Below are 14,001 nucleotides of genomic sequence, written 5' to 3'. Positions count from 1 at the left end.
ATACCTCCAATCATTCTTCCCTTCTTATGTGGACTTATGGCCCTGAAGGATGACTTGTGGTTGGTGATATGGTTTGGATCCCATGTTCAGCTGTAATCCCCAGTGTTGGAAGTGGGGCCTGGTGTGAGAAGACTGGATCATGGGGGTGGATCCCTCATGTTTGGTTTAGCACCATCCCTTTGGTGCTATTCTCATGATAGAGTTCTCACGAGATCTGGTTGTTTAAAAGTGTTTATCACCTCCCCCTACTCTCTCTCCCTCCAGCCCTGACCATGTAAGACATGCCTGCTTCCCCTTTGCTTTCCACCAATGATTGTAAGTTTCCTGAGGCCTCCCAGAAGCCAAACAGATGCTGCCATGCTTCCTATACATCCTGTGGAACCATGAGCCAATGAAACCTCTTTTTTCTATAAATTATCTTAGATATTTCAGGGCAGGAATGGACTAATGTGGTTGGTTAGCTAGTTAATCATTGGCTCAGCCCTTTAACCCTTCATACAGGGAATACACAATGGTATACAATGAATACCCTGCAGGTCCATTCCTGCTGTTCATGTTTCAATCCTCAATGCGAATATCTGGAAGACTCTCTTGCTGAGATTTCTGCTGTATGTTTCTACATGTGAAAAGGAACGAGGGACATTTAATATACAAAGAGAAAGTTTAGGGAGGCCATGTTAATTTCTCTAAATACCCGGTGGAAAGGAAGATTAATCTGCTTCTGACATCCAAGCCAAGGGGTAGAGGTTATAGGGAAAAAAGAGATGTTAGCTAAAAAGAAAGAACATTCTAATTATCATAGCTGCACAAGGAGACCTGCTCTTGGAGAAAATGAGCTCTTTGTTTTAGAGATATTCAAGCAAAGACTAAATGATAACTGGCAAGATGGCCAACAGAGGGGATTCATGCTTCAGATAAGAGTTGGACTAAGTGGCCTTGAGCAGTTATGGCTATAAATTTCTCTGTGGGAGCATCTTTGGGCACCAACCAGTATGAAAGGACTACTGGCATTTAAGGTAGACTTTAATAATTGCCTTATAACTATATGTTACACAATGCTTCATGTAAAATGAAGAAGTTATCCTTATCGAAGCATAAAGTGATAGGCCAAAGGTGATTGCTCATTCATTCTTCAAATGTTCATTGAGCCTTTATTATGCCTAGAAAGGCAGGCATAGGCATAGAAAGGCTTTCTAGTTTTTGGGGCAGAATATTGAGCAAGACAATGTTCTACTCTCTCGAGCAGGCATTCTAGATGGAGACAGGGGTAGGCCTGTAGACAAAAGAAAAAGTAGATACAAGTCAAGGTAGATATCTTTTAAGACACTCCATCAACTTATCTTTTTACCACTTCATCTGGGGTTCTTTTTTCCATGAGTCTCTGCTACACTATCCCCCAGCACTAGTATAGTCAGATTAAAGGGAAAACAGCTGATAGACAATAAATTAAGTCTTTGGTCCTGAAAAATGTGATGAGTGGATTTCTCCTACTAGCTGTTTCTCTCCTTCTCTAGATTCAATATGGAAGAGTAAGAACTCTCTCATTCATATGATAAATACTAAACAAATACACAATGAAAAAATAGACTATATTACCAATGGTCACAATAATATAAATATTTCTCTGTATTACTCAGGAGAAAAAGAATGTAAAATTATCTTTTTAGATGAGGTGTCCATCGAGTCCCTGTGAAATGTCTGTAAATGTCCAAGGTCTAAGCCGAGCATTTCCTTTGGAGTCTCTCATGGAACTGAATCTTCTAAACCCCCCACTGCTTCGATCACAAAATAGATTCTTGGAAGTGAAACAGGCCTGCTAAAAAGTCTTCTTTAAGCAATGAAGGATGTAAGGAAACTGGAGGAGTTTCAAAGAATAATAACAAGAATGATTAAGGGGCTGACAGCATGATTTATATTGAATGATTAAAAGGATTAAACATGCAGAACTTGGCCAGTGCTACACACTTAGTTATAAAAAACATCAGAATCAAGTGCCAAAGCTCTCAGCTCCCATGCAAAATACAAATTTGCATATGATTTGGCACATATTTCTACGTGAAGTTCAGCAGATCTTTACCGAGGCGGCATTCATACAATACCAAAACCACTTGTCTGGTCATTTTAAAGTACAGCCTGGTGATGTCAGTAAAAACTTGCTATTTGACTTCATTGAATAGACAATGGAATCAAAATGTGCCCACCCAGGGCTGCCATCCACATGTGATACATCCATAAACTATATAAAATAATGTAACACATAATCATTTACTGTATTGGTCTGTTCTCACGCTGCTATAAAGAACTGCCTGAGACTGGGTAAATTATAAAGGAAAGAGGTTTAATTGACTCACAGTTCCACAGGGCTGGGGAGGCCTCAGGAAACTTACAATCATGGCAGAAGAGGATGCAAACATGTCCTTCACATGGCAGCAGGAAGGAGAAGAATGAGAACTGAGGAAAGGGGGAAGTCCCTTATAAAAGCATCAGATCTTGTGAGAACTTACTCACCATTATGAGAATAGCATGGAAGAAATGCCCCAGTGATTCAGTTACCTGCCACCATGTCCTTCCCATGGTATGTGGGGATTATGGGAACTACAATTCAAGATGAGATTTGGATGGGAACATAGCCAAACCATATTATTTACCCTAGAGTCACAAACCAAAATTCCTACAGACAGCAGACAGGCAATCACATGAGTGAAGTGGGCTAAGCATACAGGGTGCACCTATGGGTTCCAGCCAGTGTTGCCATGTGGGAATTTTGGCCAAGAGTTGACATATCTTCTTGTCCATCAGATGAAGCCGGTGATTAACAGTGCTTTCAGCAGCAAGTAATGAAAGAGCAACACAAAAACGGGGAGCTGGTAGAGTCAGCTACCCTAGAGCTACATATCTCTAGAGTAGGAGGAGGGGCTATGGGGTTAGGAGGAGGGGATAGAAATTGATGTGAGAAGGAAATCAAGTGGTAGTCATTGGAATTTAAAAATCCATGCTGTTATATTTTTAAAAATCCACTAACTTAAAACACATGGACAGAAATATCATTCTTTGGATATTAGCTTGGTGCCACTTATCTGGCTAACTTCTTTGTTTTAGAGTTAAAAAATAGATCCAGAGAAAGGGAAAAAACATTCTCAAAGGCATAATAAATGGATCATCAGAAGAACTGATTAGAAGCAGAGGCCTAGGAAAGAATATCTGGGTTCTTTTCTGATTTTGTTGTCTGAGTAACTTACCTCTAGGTTCATAACTTCTTTCTTTTCAATTACTTTTTATTATATAGACAACATAAAATTTTCCATCTTAACTGTTCTTAAGTGTATAATCCAGTGATGTCAAGAAACATATTGTGCAAACATCAGCACCATCCATCTCCAGAACTTTTTTTTTATCTTGCAAAAATGAAACTCTGTGTGTGTAAAACAGTAAGTCTTTATTTCCTCTCCCTGCAACCCCTGGCAACCACCACTCTACTTTCTGTCTCTATGAATTTGACTACTCTATGTACCTCAAATAAGTGAAATCATATTTTTTTATTGGCTTACCATAAAGTCCTCAAGGTTTATCTATATTGTAGCATATATCAGAATTTCCTTCCTTTTTAAGACTGAGTAATATTCTATCATATGTATATACCACATTTTCTTTATCCATTCATCCATCAGTGGGCATTAGGTTGCTTCTACCTCTTGTGAATAAAGAACGGGGTATGCAAATACATTTTTGAGATGCTGTTTTCAATTCTTTTGGATATGTACCCAGAAGTGGGATTGTTGGATCATGTAGTAATTTTACTTTTAATTTTTAAATAAACCTCTATATTGCTTTCCATAGAAGCTGCACCATTTTACATTAACATGAAGAGTGCACAAGAATTCTAATTTCTCCATATCCTTGCTAATGCTTTCAGTTTTTTGATAGTGGTCATTCTAATGGGTGTGAGATGATATCTCATTGTAGTTTTAATTTGATTTTCCTGATTATTAGCAATGTTGCATATCTTTTCATATGCTTGTGGACCATTTGAATATATTTAGAAAAATGACTGTTTAAGTTCTTTGACTGTTTTACAATTGCAATGTTTGGTTTTTGTTCTTCAGATTTAGAACAAAAACAGAATTCTTTATATGTTCTAGATACTAACCCCTCATCAGATACATAATTGTATATATTTTTTCCCCATTCTATTGGTTGGCTTTTTACTCTGTTGGTAGTATCTTTTGATACACAAAAATTTTAAATTGACAGGAAGGCAATTTGTCTATTTTTTCTTTTGTTGACTGTGCCTTTCATGTCATCTCTAAGAAATCATTGTCAAATCCAATGCCATTAAGATTTTGGCATAGGTTTTCTTTTGAGTTTTATACTTTTAGGTGTTGCATTTAGGTCTTTGATTCGTTTAATTTTTGCATATAACATTCGGTAAGAGTCCAATTTCATTCTTTTGCATGTGGATGTACAGTTTTCCCAGAACCATTAGTTTAAAAGACTATCCTTTCCCCATTGAATGATGTTAGCCTCTTTGTTGAAAATAATTTAACCATATTTGTGCAAGTTTATTTGGGGACTTTCTGTTCAACTCCTTGGTCTATATGTCTGTATTTCTGCAAGTACCATCCTTTTTTTGATTGCTGTAGCTTTATAGTAAATTTTGAGATCTGGAAGTGTGACTCTTTCAACTTTGGCCTTTTTAAAAGTTGTTTTAGCTATTTGGGGTTCTTGAGGATTTATGTTAATCTTTGGATAGATTTTTCTATTTCTGTAAAAATCATTATGATTTTGATAGATTACATTGAATCTGTAGATCACTTTGGGTAGTATTGACATCTATCAATATTGTCTTCCAACCCATGAACAGAGAATATCTCTTCGTTTGTCTTCTTTAATTTCTTTCACCAATGTTTTGTGGTTTTTATTTACAAGTCTTCCGGCTCCTTGGATAAATTAATGCCTAAGTATTTTATTATTTTTGATGCTATTGTAAATAACATTGTTTTCTTAATTTTCTATTGTTTATTGTTAGTATAAAGAAATACAACTGATTTTTTTTGTGTTGACTTTGTAGCCTACTACTTCACTGAATTCATTTATTTCTATTTTTGTGGAATTTTTAAGTTTTCTATGTATAAGATAAATCATCTGTGAACAGAGATAATTTTACTTCTTCTTTTCCAAATTAGATGTCATTTATTTCTTGTCAATTGACCTGGCTAGAATTTCTTGTATTATATGGACTAGAAGTGGTGAAAGTGAGCATCCTTGTCTTCCTTAAATTAAATGAAAGGTTTTCAGTCTTTCATCATTGAGTATGAGATTTGCTGTGGGGTTTTCATATATGTCTTCAGGTATTCTTTTGGGAAATTTCTATTTATTTTTTTCTTTTGAAGGAAATATATTTTCTTATTTCTTCATATGCCTTGTTATTTCTTTTCTGTTGAGGTGGTCATTTGAATCTAATAATGTGCTAACTCTAAATTTCAGACATTTTATTTTGTTGAGGTTATTTCCTTCTATTCCTAGTTTATTTCGTGTTTTTTTTTATCATGAAACTATTTATAGTTTGTGGAGTGTTGATTTTGAAAAGTGACTTTTCTGTGTCAATTGAAATAATCATGCACGCTTTTTCTTCATTCTGTTAATGTGGTGTATTATGTCAATCAGCTTTCCTATGTTGAACACATTCTTGCATTCTGGGTGTAAGTCCCAGTTGGTCATTGTGTACAATCCTCTTAATATACTGCTGAATTTGATTTGCTAGTATTTTGCTGAGGAGTTTTGCATCAGTGTTCATACTATTGCAATAAGCATTGCCTTAATGTTCATGATCTGTAGTTTTCTTTTCAATGTAAATTCTGTTGATCATGCAAATAATCAACCTTTGGTTTCATTGATTTTTATCTATTACTTTTCCATTCTCCATTTCACTTACTTCCATTCTAAACTGTATTTTTTCCTTCTGCAACCTTTGAGTTTAGTTTGTTTTCCTAGTTCCTTAAATTGTAAATTTACTTTGTTGTTTTGAGATCCTTCTTGATTTTTAATATATTTACAGCTATAAATTGTCTCTTTAGCACTGCTTTTGCTGTGTATCATAAGTGTTGGTGTGTCCCATAAGTTTGTTCTGTTTTGTTTTCATTGATCTCTAAGTAGTTTCTAATTTCCCTTGTGGTTTCTTCTTTGATATATTGGTTATTTAAGAGTGTATTGTTTAATTTCCAAGAATTTGTAAATTTTTCAGCTTTCCTACTGTTACTGATTTCTAACTTTATCCTACTGTGGTCAGAGAATATACTTTGTATGACATCTTTTTTTTAATTATTATTATACTTTAAGTTCTAGGGTACATGTGGATAACGTGCAGGTTTGTTACATATGTATACTTGTGCCATGTTGGTGTGCTGCACCCATCAACTTGTCATTTACATCAGGTATAACTCCCAGTGCAATCCCTCCCCCCTCCCCCCTCACCGTGATAGGCCCCGGTGTGTGATGTTCCCCTTCCCGAGTCCAAGTGATCTCATTGTTCAGTTCCCTCCTATGAGCAAGAACATGCAGTGTTTGGTTTTCTGTTCTTGCGATAGTTTGCTGAGAATGATGGTTTCCACCTGCATCCATGTCCCTACAAAGGACACAAACTCATCCTTTTTTATGGCTGCATAGTATTCCATGGTGTATATGTGCCACGTTTTCTTAATCCAGTCTGTCACTGATGGACATTTGGGTCGATTCCAAGTCTTTGCTATTGTGAATAGTGCCGCAATAAACATACGTGTGCATGTGTCTTTATAGCAGCATGATTTATAATCCTTTGGGTATATACCCAGTCATGGGATGGCTGGGTCATATGGTACTTCTAGTTCTAGATCCTTGAGGAATCGCCATACTGTTTTCCATAGTGGTTGAACTAGTTTACAATCCCACCAACAGTGTAAAAGTGTTCCTATTTCTCCACATCCTCTCCAGCACCTGTTGTTTCCTGACTTTTTAATGATCGCCATTCTAACTGGTGTGAGATGGTATCTCATTGTGGTTTTGATTTGCATTTCTCTGATGGCCAGTGATGACGAGCATTTTTTCATGTGTCTGTTGGCTGTATGAATGTCCTCTTTTGAGAAATATCTATTCATATCCTTTGCCCACTTTTTGATGGGGTTGTTTGTTTTTTTCTTGTAAATTTATTTGAGTTCTTTGTAGGTTCTGGATATTAGCCCTTTGTCAGATGAGTAGATTGCAAAAATGTTCTCCCATTCTGTTGGTTGCCTGTTCACTCTGATGGTAGTTTCTTTTGCTGTGCAGAAGCTCTTTAGTTTAATTAGATCCCATTTGTCAATTTTGGCTTTTGTTGCCGTTGCTTTTGGTGTTTTAGACATGAAGTCCTTGCCCATGCCTATGTCCTGAATGGTATTACCTAGGTTTTCTTCTAGGGTTTTTATGGTATTAGGTCTAACATTTAAGTCTCTAATCCATCTTGAATTAATTTTTGTAAGGAGTAAGGAAAGTTTGCAGATGACATGATTGTATATTTAGAAAACCCCATTGTCTTGGCCCAAAATCTCCTTAAGTTGATAAGAAACTTCAGCAAAGTCTCAGGATAAAAAATTAATGTGCAAAAATCACAAGCATTCTTATACACCAGTAACAGACAAACAGAGAGCCAAATCATGAATGAACTTCCATTCACAATTGCTTCAAAGAGAATAAAATACCTAGGAATCCAACTTACAAGGGATGTAAAGGACCTCTTCAAGGAGAACTACAAACCACTGCTCAGTGAAATAAAAGAGGACACAAACAAATGGAAGAACATACCATGCTCATGGATAGGAAGAATCAATATCGTGAAAATGGCCATACTGCCCAAGGTAATTTATAGATTCAATGCCATCCCCATCAAGCTACCAATGAGTTTCTTCACAGAATTGGAAAAAACTGCTTTAAAGTCCATATGGAACCAAAAAAGAGCCCACATCTCCAAGACAATTCTAAGTCAAAAGAACAAAGCTGGAGGCATCACGCTACCTGACTTCAAACTATACTACAAGGCTACAGTAAGCAAAACAGCATGGTACTGGTACCAAAACAGAGATATAGACCAATGGAACAGAACAGAGTCCTCAGAAATAATACCACACATCTACAGCCATCTGATCTTTCATAAACCTGAGAAAAACAAGAAATGGGGAAAGGATTCCCTATTTAATAAATGGTGCTGGGATAATTGGCTAGCCATAAGTAGAAAGCTGAAACTGGATGACATCTATTTTTTAAAATCTATCAGGATATAGGCATATGGCCTATTCTTGAAAATGTCCTATGTGCACTTGAGAAAAATGTGTATGTTGTTGAGTACAGTATTCTGAATATGTCTGTTAGATCTAGTTGGTTTATTGTGTTAATTCCTCTATTTTCTGATGCATCTTCTGTCTAGTTATTCTGTTTGTTATTGAGAGTGCGGAATTAATGTCTCCAATTATTGGAACTGTCTGTTTCTTCCTTCAATTTTGTCAGTTTTTACTTCACATATTTTGATGGTCTATTATTAGATGTGTAAATGTTTATAATTATTATATCTTCTTGCTATCATAGTTCTTTTATGAATGTATAATATTTTTTGTCTCTTGTAACCTATTTTGATTTCAAGTCTATTTTGTCTGACATTGGTATAGCCACCCCTGGTCTTTTTGGATTACTGTTTACATGAGATATCTTTTCTCATCCTTCCACTTTAATCTATTTGGGTCTTTGGTGCTAGTGAGTCTCTTGTAGCTAGCACATGGTTAGATCACATTTTTCTAAAAATGTATTTTGCCAATTTTGATTGTGGAGTTTAAACATACACATTTAAAGTAATTACTGGTAAGGAAGAACTTCTGTCATTTTGTTATTTGTTATTTGTTATTTGTTTTATACCTTTTTTGGTCCCTGATTTATTGCATTATAGTATTCTTTGTATTTAGTTGATTTTTGGTAGTGAAATGTTTTGAGTCCCTTCTCATTTCCTTTTCTGTATGTTTTATAGATATTTTCTTTGTAGTTAACATGAGAATTAAATATAAAATCCTGAAGTTATAACACTCTAGTTTGAATTTATACAATTTTAACTTTAATAATATAATAAACTACTCCTTTACAGCTCTGTTCCCACCCCTTTCAGTTGATGTCACAAAATTACATTTTTGTACATTGTATTTCCAAAACAATAAACTAATAATATTTTAAGCCATTATTCTCTTAAATTACATAAAAAACAAAACGTGGAATTACAAGCCAAAGTTACAATAATACTAGCTTTTATAATTGCCCATGTATTTATTTATCTTAACTGTGCTCTTCATTGCTTCCTATGGCTCTGAGTTAATGTCTAATGACCTTTTGTTTTGACCTGCAGGACTCCCATCAGCACTTCCTACAGGGAAGGCCTAGTGGTAACAAACTCATTCAGGTTTTGTTTATCTGATAATGTCTTAATTTTTCCCTCACTTTTTAAGAACAGTTTTGCCAGATATAAGATTATTGGTTGAAATTTTCTTTTCTTTTGCACTGTATCAACTACTGCTTTCTGGCCTCCAAAGTTTCCAATGAGAAATCTGCAGATAATCCTATTGCAGAGCCCTTGTATATGATGAGTTACTTCTCTCTTGCTGCTTTTAAGATTCTCTGTCTTTGGGGTTTGCAGTTCGATAATAACGTGCCTAAATAGAGTTTTTTGAGCTCCTCAGATGTCTATGTTTCTCATCAAATTTGGGAAACCTTTAGTCATTATTTCTTCAAATAATCTCTCTTTCCCTTTTTCACTCTGTTATCCTTCTGGGACTCACTACAATGCATACGTTGGTCCACTTGATGGTGTTTCATAGGTGTCTGTTGACTTTTCTTCAATCTTTTTTATTTTTTCTGTTCCTCATACTTGATAATTTTAATTGTCCTATCTTCAAATTTGCTAATTCTTCTTTGTGCTCAAATCTAGCTTTGAATTCCTCTAGAAAATTTTTTATTTCAGTTTTTATACTTTTCAGATCCAGAAATTATTTCTGGATTCTTCTTAGGTTTCCATCTCTTTGTTGATATTTCTATTTTGTTCATATGTCATTTTATTGACTTTATACGTGTCTTCCTTTAGTTTTTTGAGCATCTTTAAGATAGTTGTTTTGAAATTTTGTCTGGTAGATCTGTCTTCAGGTCTTCTTTTGGGAAATTTCTATTTATTTTTTTCTTTTGAAGGAAATATATTTTCGTATTTCTTCATATGCCTTGCTATTTCTTTTCTGTCAAGGTGGCCATCTGAATCTAATAATGTGCTAACTCTAAAATTCAGACATTCTTTTTCTTAATGTTTGCTGTTTTTTCTAAATTATTATTGTTTCAGCCTGTTTCTGTGCCAAATACTGGTCTAAGGCATAAAATTAAGACCTTCTGAGACATTTTCTGAGCCTATGTTTTCCTCTGTGCATGCACACTGACTTTCTAATTTTCCTATATATGCGGTTGCTTTTGAATGTCCTAGTCCTCTATGACTGGCTCCCAAAAGGGAAAAAGAGAGAAAAGTAAAAGCGAGGAGAAGGCAATATCCCTTCAAATCTTCTGGAAGTCACTTGAGTCAGAAGGTGAGGGACTTGCAACAATTTGGGAGGTATGACAAGAATGACCACAGACTCTGTCTGTACTTCTGTGATCAGAAGCAGCAATTAGTGATCAGAACACACATCCACAATATTTGAAGAACACAGCCCTTTTTGGCCACTCTGGCTTCTGTACTGTATTAAGACCCTTAGAAGGAAAATACTCCTAAGAATTATATAATTATAATTTCAACACGACAGGCATATATATATACATATGTGTGTGTGTGTGTATATATATATATATATATCAGTGTACATTTACATGCAAAATAGACGTAAATGAAGCTTTAATAAAAGGCAAGGATTTTTAAAATAATTTTTATAGGACTATCTAGGTTGGTTGAGTTTGTGCACTGCACAATTCTAGGGGCTTCAGTGTCAAGTGCACATTCAATATGTGGCGCCAAGATGAAATATCAGGTGAACCTTCTGAGCCATGAAATTGGGAGGAATTCTGTTGTTGAAATGCTGAGATATCACAGCCCAACCATCTAAGAATCTATTTGCCTAATTGCCACGATTTCCTTATATGTTCCCTGCCTACTTGCTGCTACAATGACTTCTAGAGGGAGAGAATCAGAGAAGAGTTCTGGTGACAAAGTATAAAGTGGTTATACAGCTTCAAAAAGACAGAGTGTTCATTCTGACAGGTAGGACACAACTTTGAGTAAGGAAAAGCAGTTGCCATTTTCAGAAAAAAAAAAGGAACATTTGGACTAAACACCCTGAAAAATTTTGACAGCAAGAATTATGAGATTGGGGAAATATACGTAGTAAAGGAAGTGGTGGAAACCCCATCCCTAGAGCCATTTGAAAGTCAATGGGATAAGGAAGTAGAAAACCTATTCTAGGAAAGAATCCTCCACTGATTCCCCTGGGTCTGACAGATGACATAATGGGTCTCCTCCATCTCTGATTGTTACAGTTCTCAGACTTTATGTATTTTCCAGGGTTTTATAATGTTGCTGTTAGACCAGGCTGCCCACCTCCCCCTAAAAAGAATAAAAAATATCAGACTCCAAACAAACCCTAAACTAGTTGCTCCAAGGAGCATAAAGATATACTAAATGGAAATTGTGAATCATAAAATTCTCTAGTGTGAATTTCATTATTCCCTGAAGAGAGTCTACCAAGATGAGAAACATTATCATCAGTTTACTTTATTTATCTGTTTTTCTCTTTCTGGTACATTTTCCTTTCAGGAGAGAAAAACCAATGGGATAGCAAATTCTCATAGCACTGGCTGAAAAGGATCTGTATTTTTTTTTTCTTGCTGTCCACTTATTTTCCAACAAGAACCCTGGCTCTCTTTGAGATGACTCAGGAAGAGGAGGATTAGTGCACAGCCAAGGGGAAATAGACCTCCATATTTACCATTTGGATGCAGAGAATATGAACAGACTTCTCTGAGTCCCAAGAACTGAAGAAATTGTTGGGTCCTCTCAGTAAAGTGGGTGTTAGGAGTATGTGTGAATGAGTGTTGATTGGGCATGCAGGTGTTGTTAATTGTGTTTTTGCTCTTTTTCATACATATCTTTGTGTTATCTGCTTACAGTTATAGACTCAGATATGGAAGAAATCTGAGCCTCACTCAGACAATTTGGGGTTTCATTCTTTATTATATGTAAAGTCTAAGAAATACCCTAGTAGTTAAGTGCATCGTTTGCACTGCCCAGTTTTCTCTCTGTGGCAGCAGCTCCAAGGGTAACCTAGTAGCAAAATTAGAACCATGGCAAAAATGCAGAGAGAGAAATACATATTTTCATGGAATCAGTATAAAATACTAAATGGAACTGGCCTTTTGGGAAAAAAAAAAGAGGGGGCGATGGAAACCTGGTCTAACAATTGTCTCAGCCCTGTCTGGATTGTGGAAAAGGACCCATAGCCCAGGCACTCTTCCATGGTTATATATTAACATACATACATGTTGGAAATCTACTATATACATAATTGCTGTATGTCCACAGTAGATTTTAAATTCTTTTTTTTCCCCCTAGCAAACATTCTTCTAGAGACTTCCAACTTTAATTTGAAAAAAAGGGAAAATCTCATTTGTCTTGATGAGGGCTACAGTGTGCCCCTAGTGACCAGACATTCTGTACTGAAATCATTGCTATTTCTAACTCCAGGGCCAGTGAATCTAGGACTAGTGGCGAAGGGGAGAGTGCAGCATGAAGAAGAACTATTTTCCACTCAGTTTTGCCTGTTTTCATTTTGCTACTAGAACCTCTCCTTTATTGCTTCATTTAGAATCTGGATTAGCAAAGCATCAGGAGCTTTCATGTTTATCACATAATTTAAAATGGAGTGAAACATACACCATCACAAAGCCCAGGTGTTGGATTGGAATTTTTTTTTTTTTTTGCTTTAAAAATGGTTTTTATTTCTATTTTTATTTTATTTCTTTTTTCAACTTTCATTTGAAGTTCCAGGGTACATGTGCATGATGTGCAGGTTTGTTACATAAGTAAACATGTGCCATGGTGGTTTGCTCCACAGATCACCTAGGTACTAAGCCAAGCATCCGTTAACTATTCTTCCTGATGCTCTCCCTCCCCCCACCCCCACCGAAAGGCCCCAGCGTGTGTTGTTCCCCGCCATGTGTCCACATGTTCTCATCATTCAGTTCCCACTTATAAGTGAGAACTTACGGTGCTCGATTTTCTGTTCCTGCGTTAGTTTGCTGAGGATAGCATCTTCCAACTATCCATGTCCCTGCAAAGGATATGATCTCGTTCTTTTTTTATGGCTGCATATTATTCTTTGGTGTATATGTATCACATTTTCTTTATCCAATTGATTAACGATGAGCATTTGGGTCAATTCCATGTATTTGCTACTGTGAATAGTGCTGCAATGAATATATGCATGCATATATCTTTATAACAGAATTGTTTATATTCCTTTGGGTACATACCCAGTAATGAGATTGCTGGGTCAAATGTTATTTCTGCCTCTAGGTCTTTGAGGAATTGCTATTTTGTCTTCCACGGTGGATGAACTAATTTATACTCCCACCAACAGTGTAAAAGCATTTATTTTTCTCCGCAACCTTGCCAGCATCTGTTATTTATTGACTTTTTAATAATTGCCATTCTGATTAGCGTGAGATGGTATCTCATTGTGGTTTTGATTTGTATTTCTCTCACGATCAGTGATGTTGAGCTTTTTGTGTATATAAATTGTGTGATTCCAACTCAGTGCTGTCTAACCCTCAACCCTCCTTGCCCTCCTCTCTTCCGCTCTCCTTCAGAAATGTCTGAATCCAGTTTTTCTTCAGAATACTTTCTCCAGGCAATGTTGGAGGCTTTTCTTTCCAACTTCCAGTCTTTTCTCCTCTGTCTTGATCAATACACATGTTCTTTAGCCTGTAGCC

The sequence above is a fragment of the Macaca nemestrina genome, chromosome 8 (genome assembly GCF_043159975.1).
Source record: "Macaca nemestrina isolate mMacNem1 chromosome 8, mMacNem.hap1, whole genome shotgun sequence".
In the NCBI taxonomy this organism is placed as follows: domain Eukaryota; kingdom Metazoa; phylum Chordata; class Mammalia; order Primates; family Cercopithecidae; genus Macaca; species Macaca nemestrina.
This window is presented reverse-complemented; position numbering follows the sequence as displayed.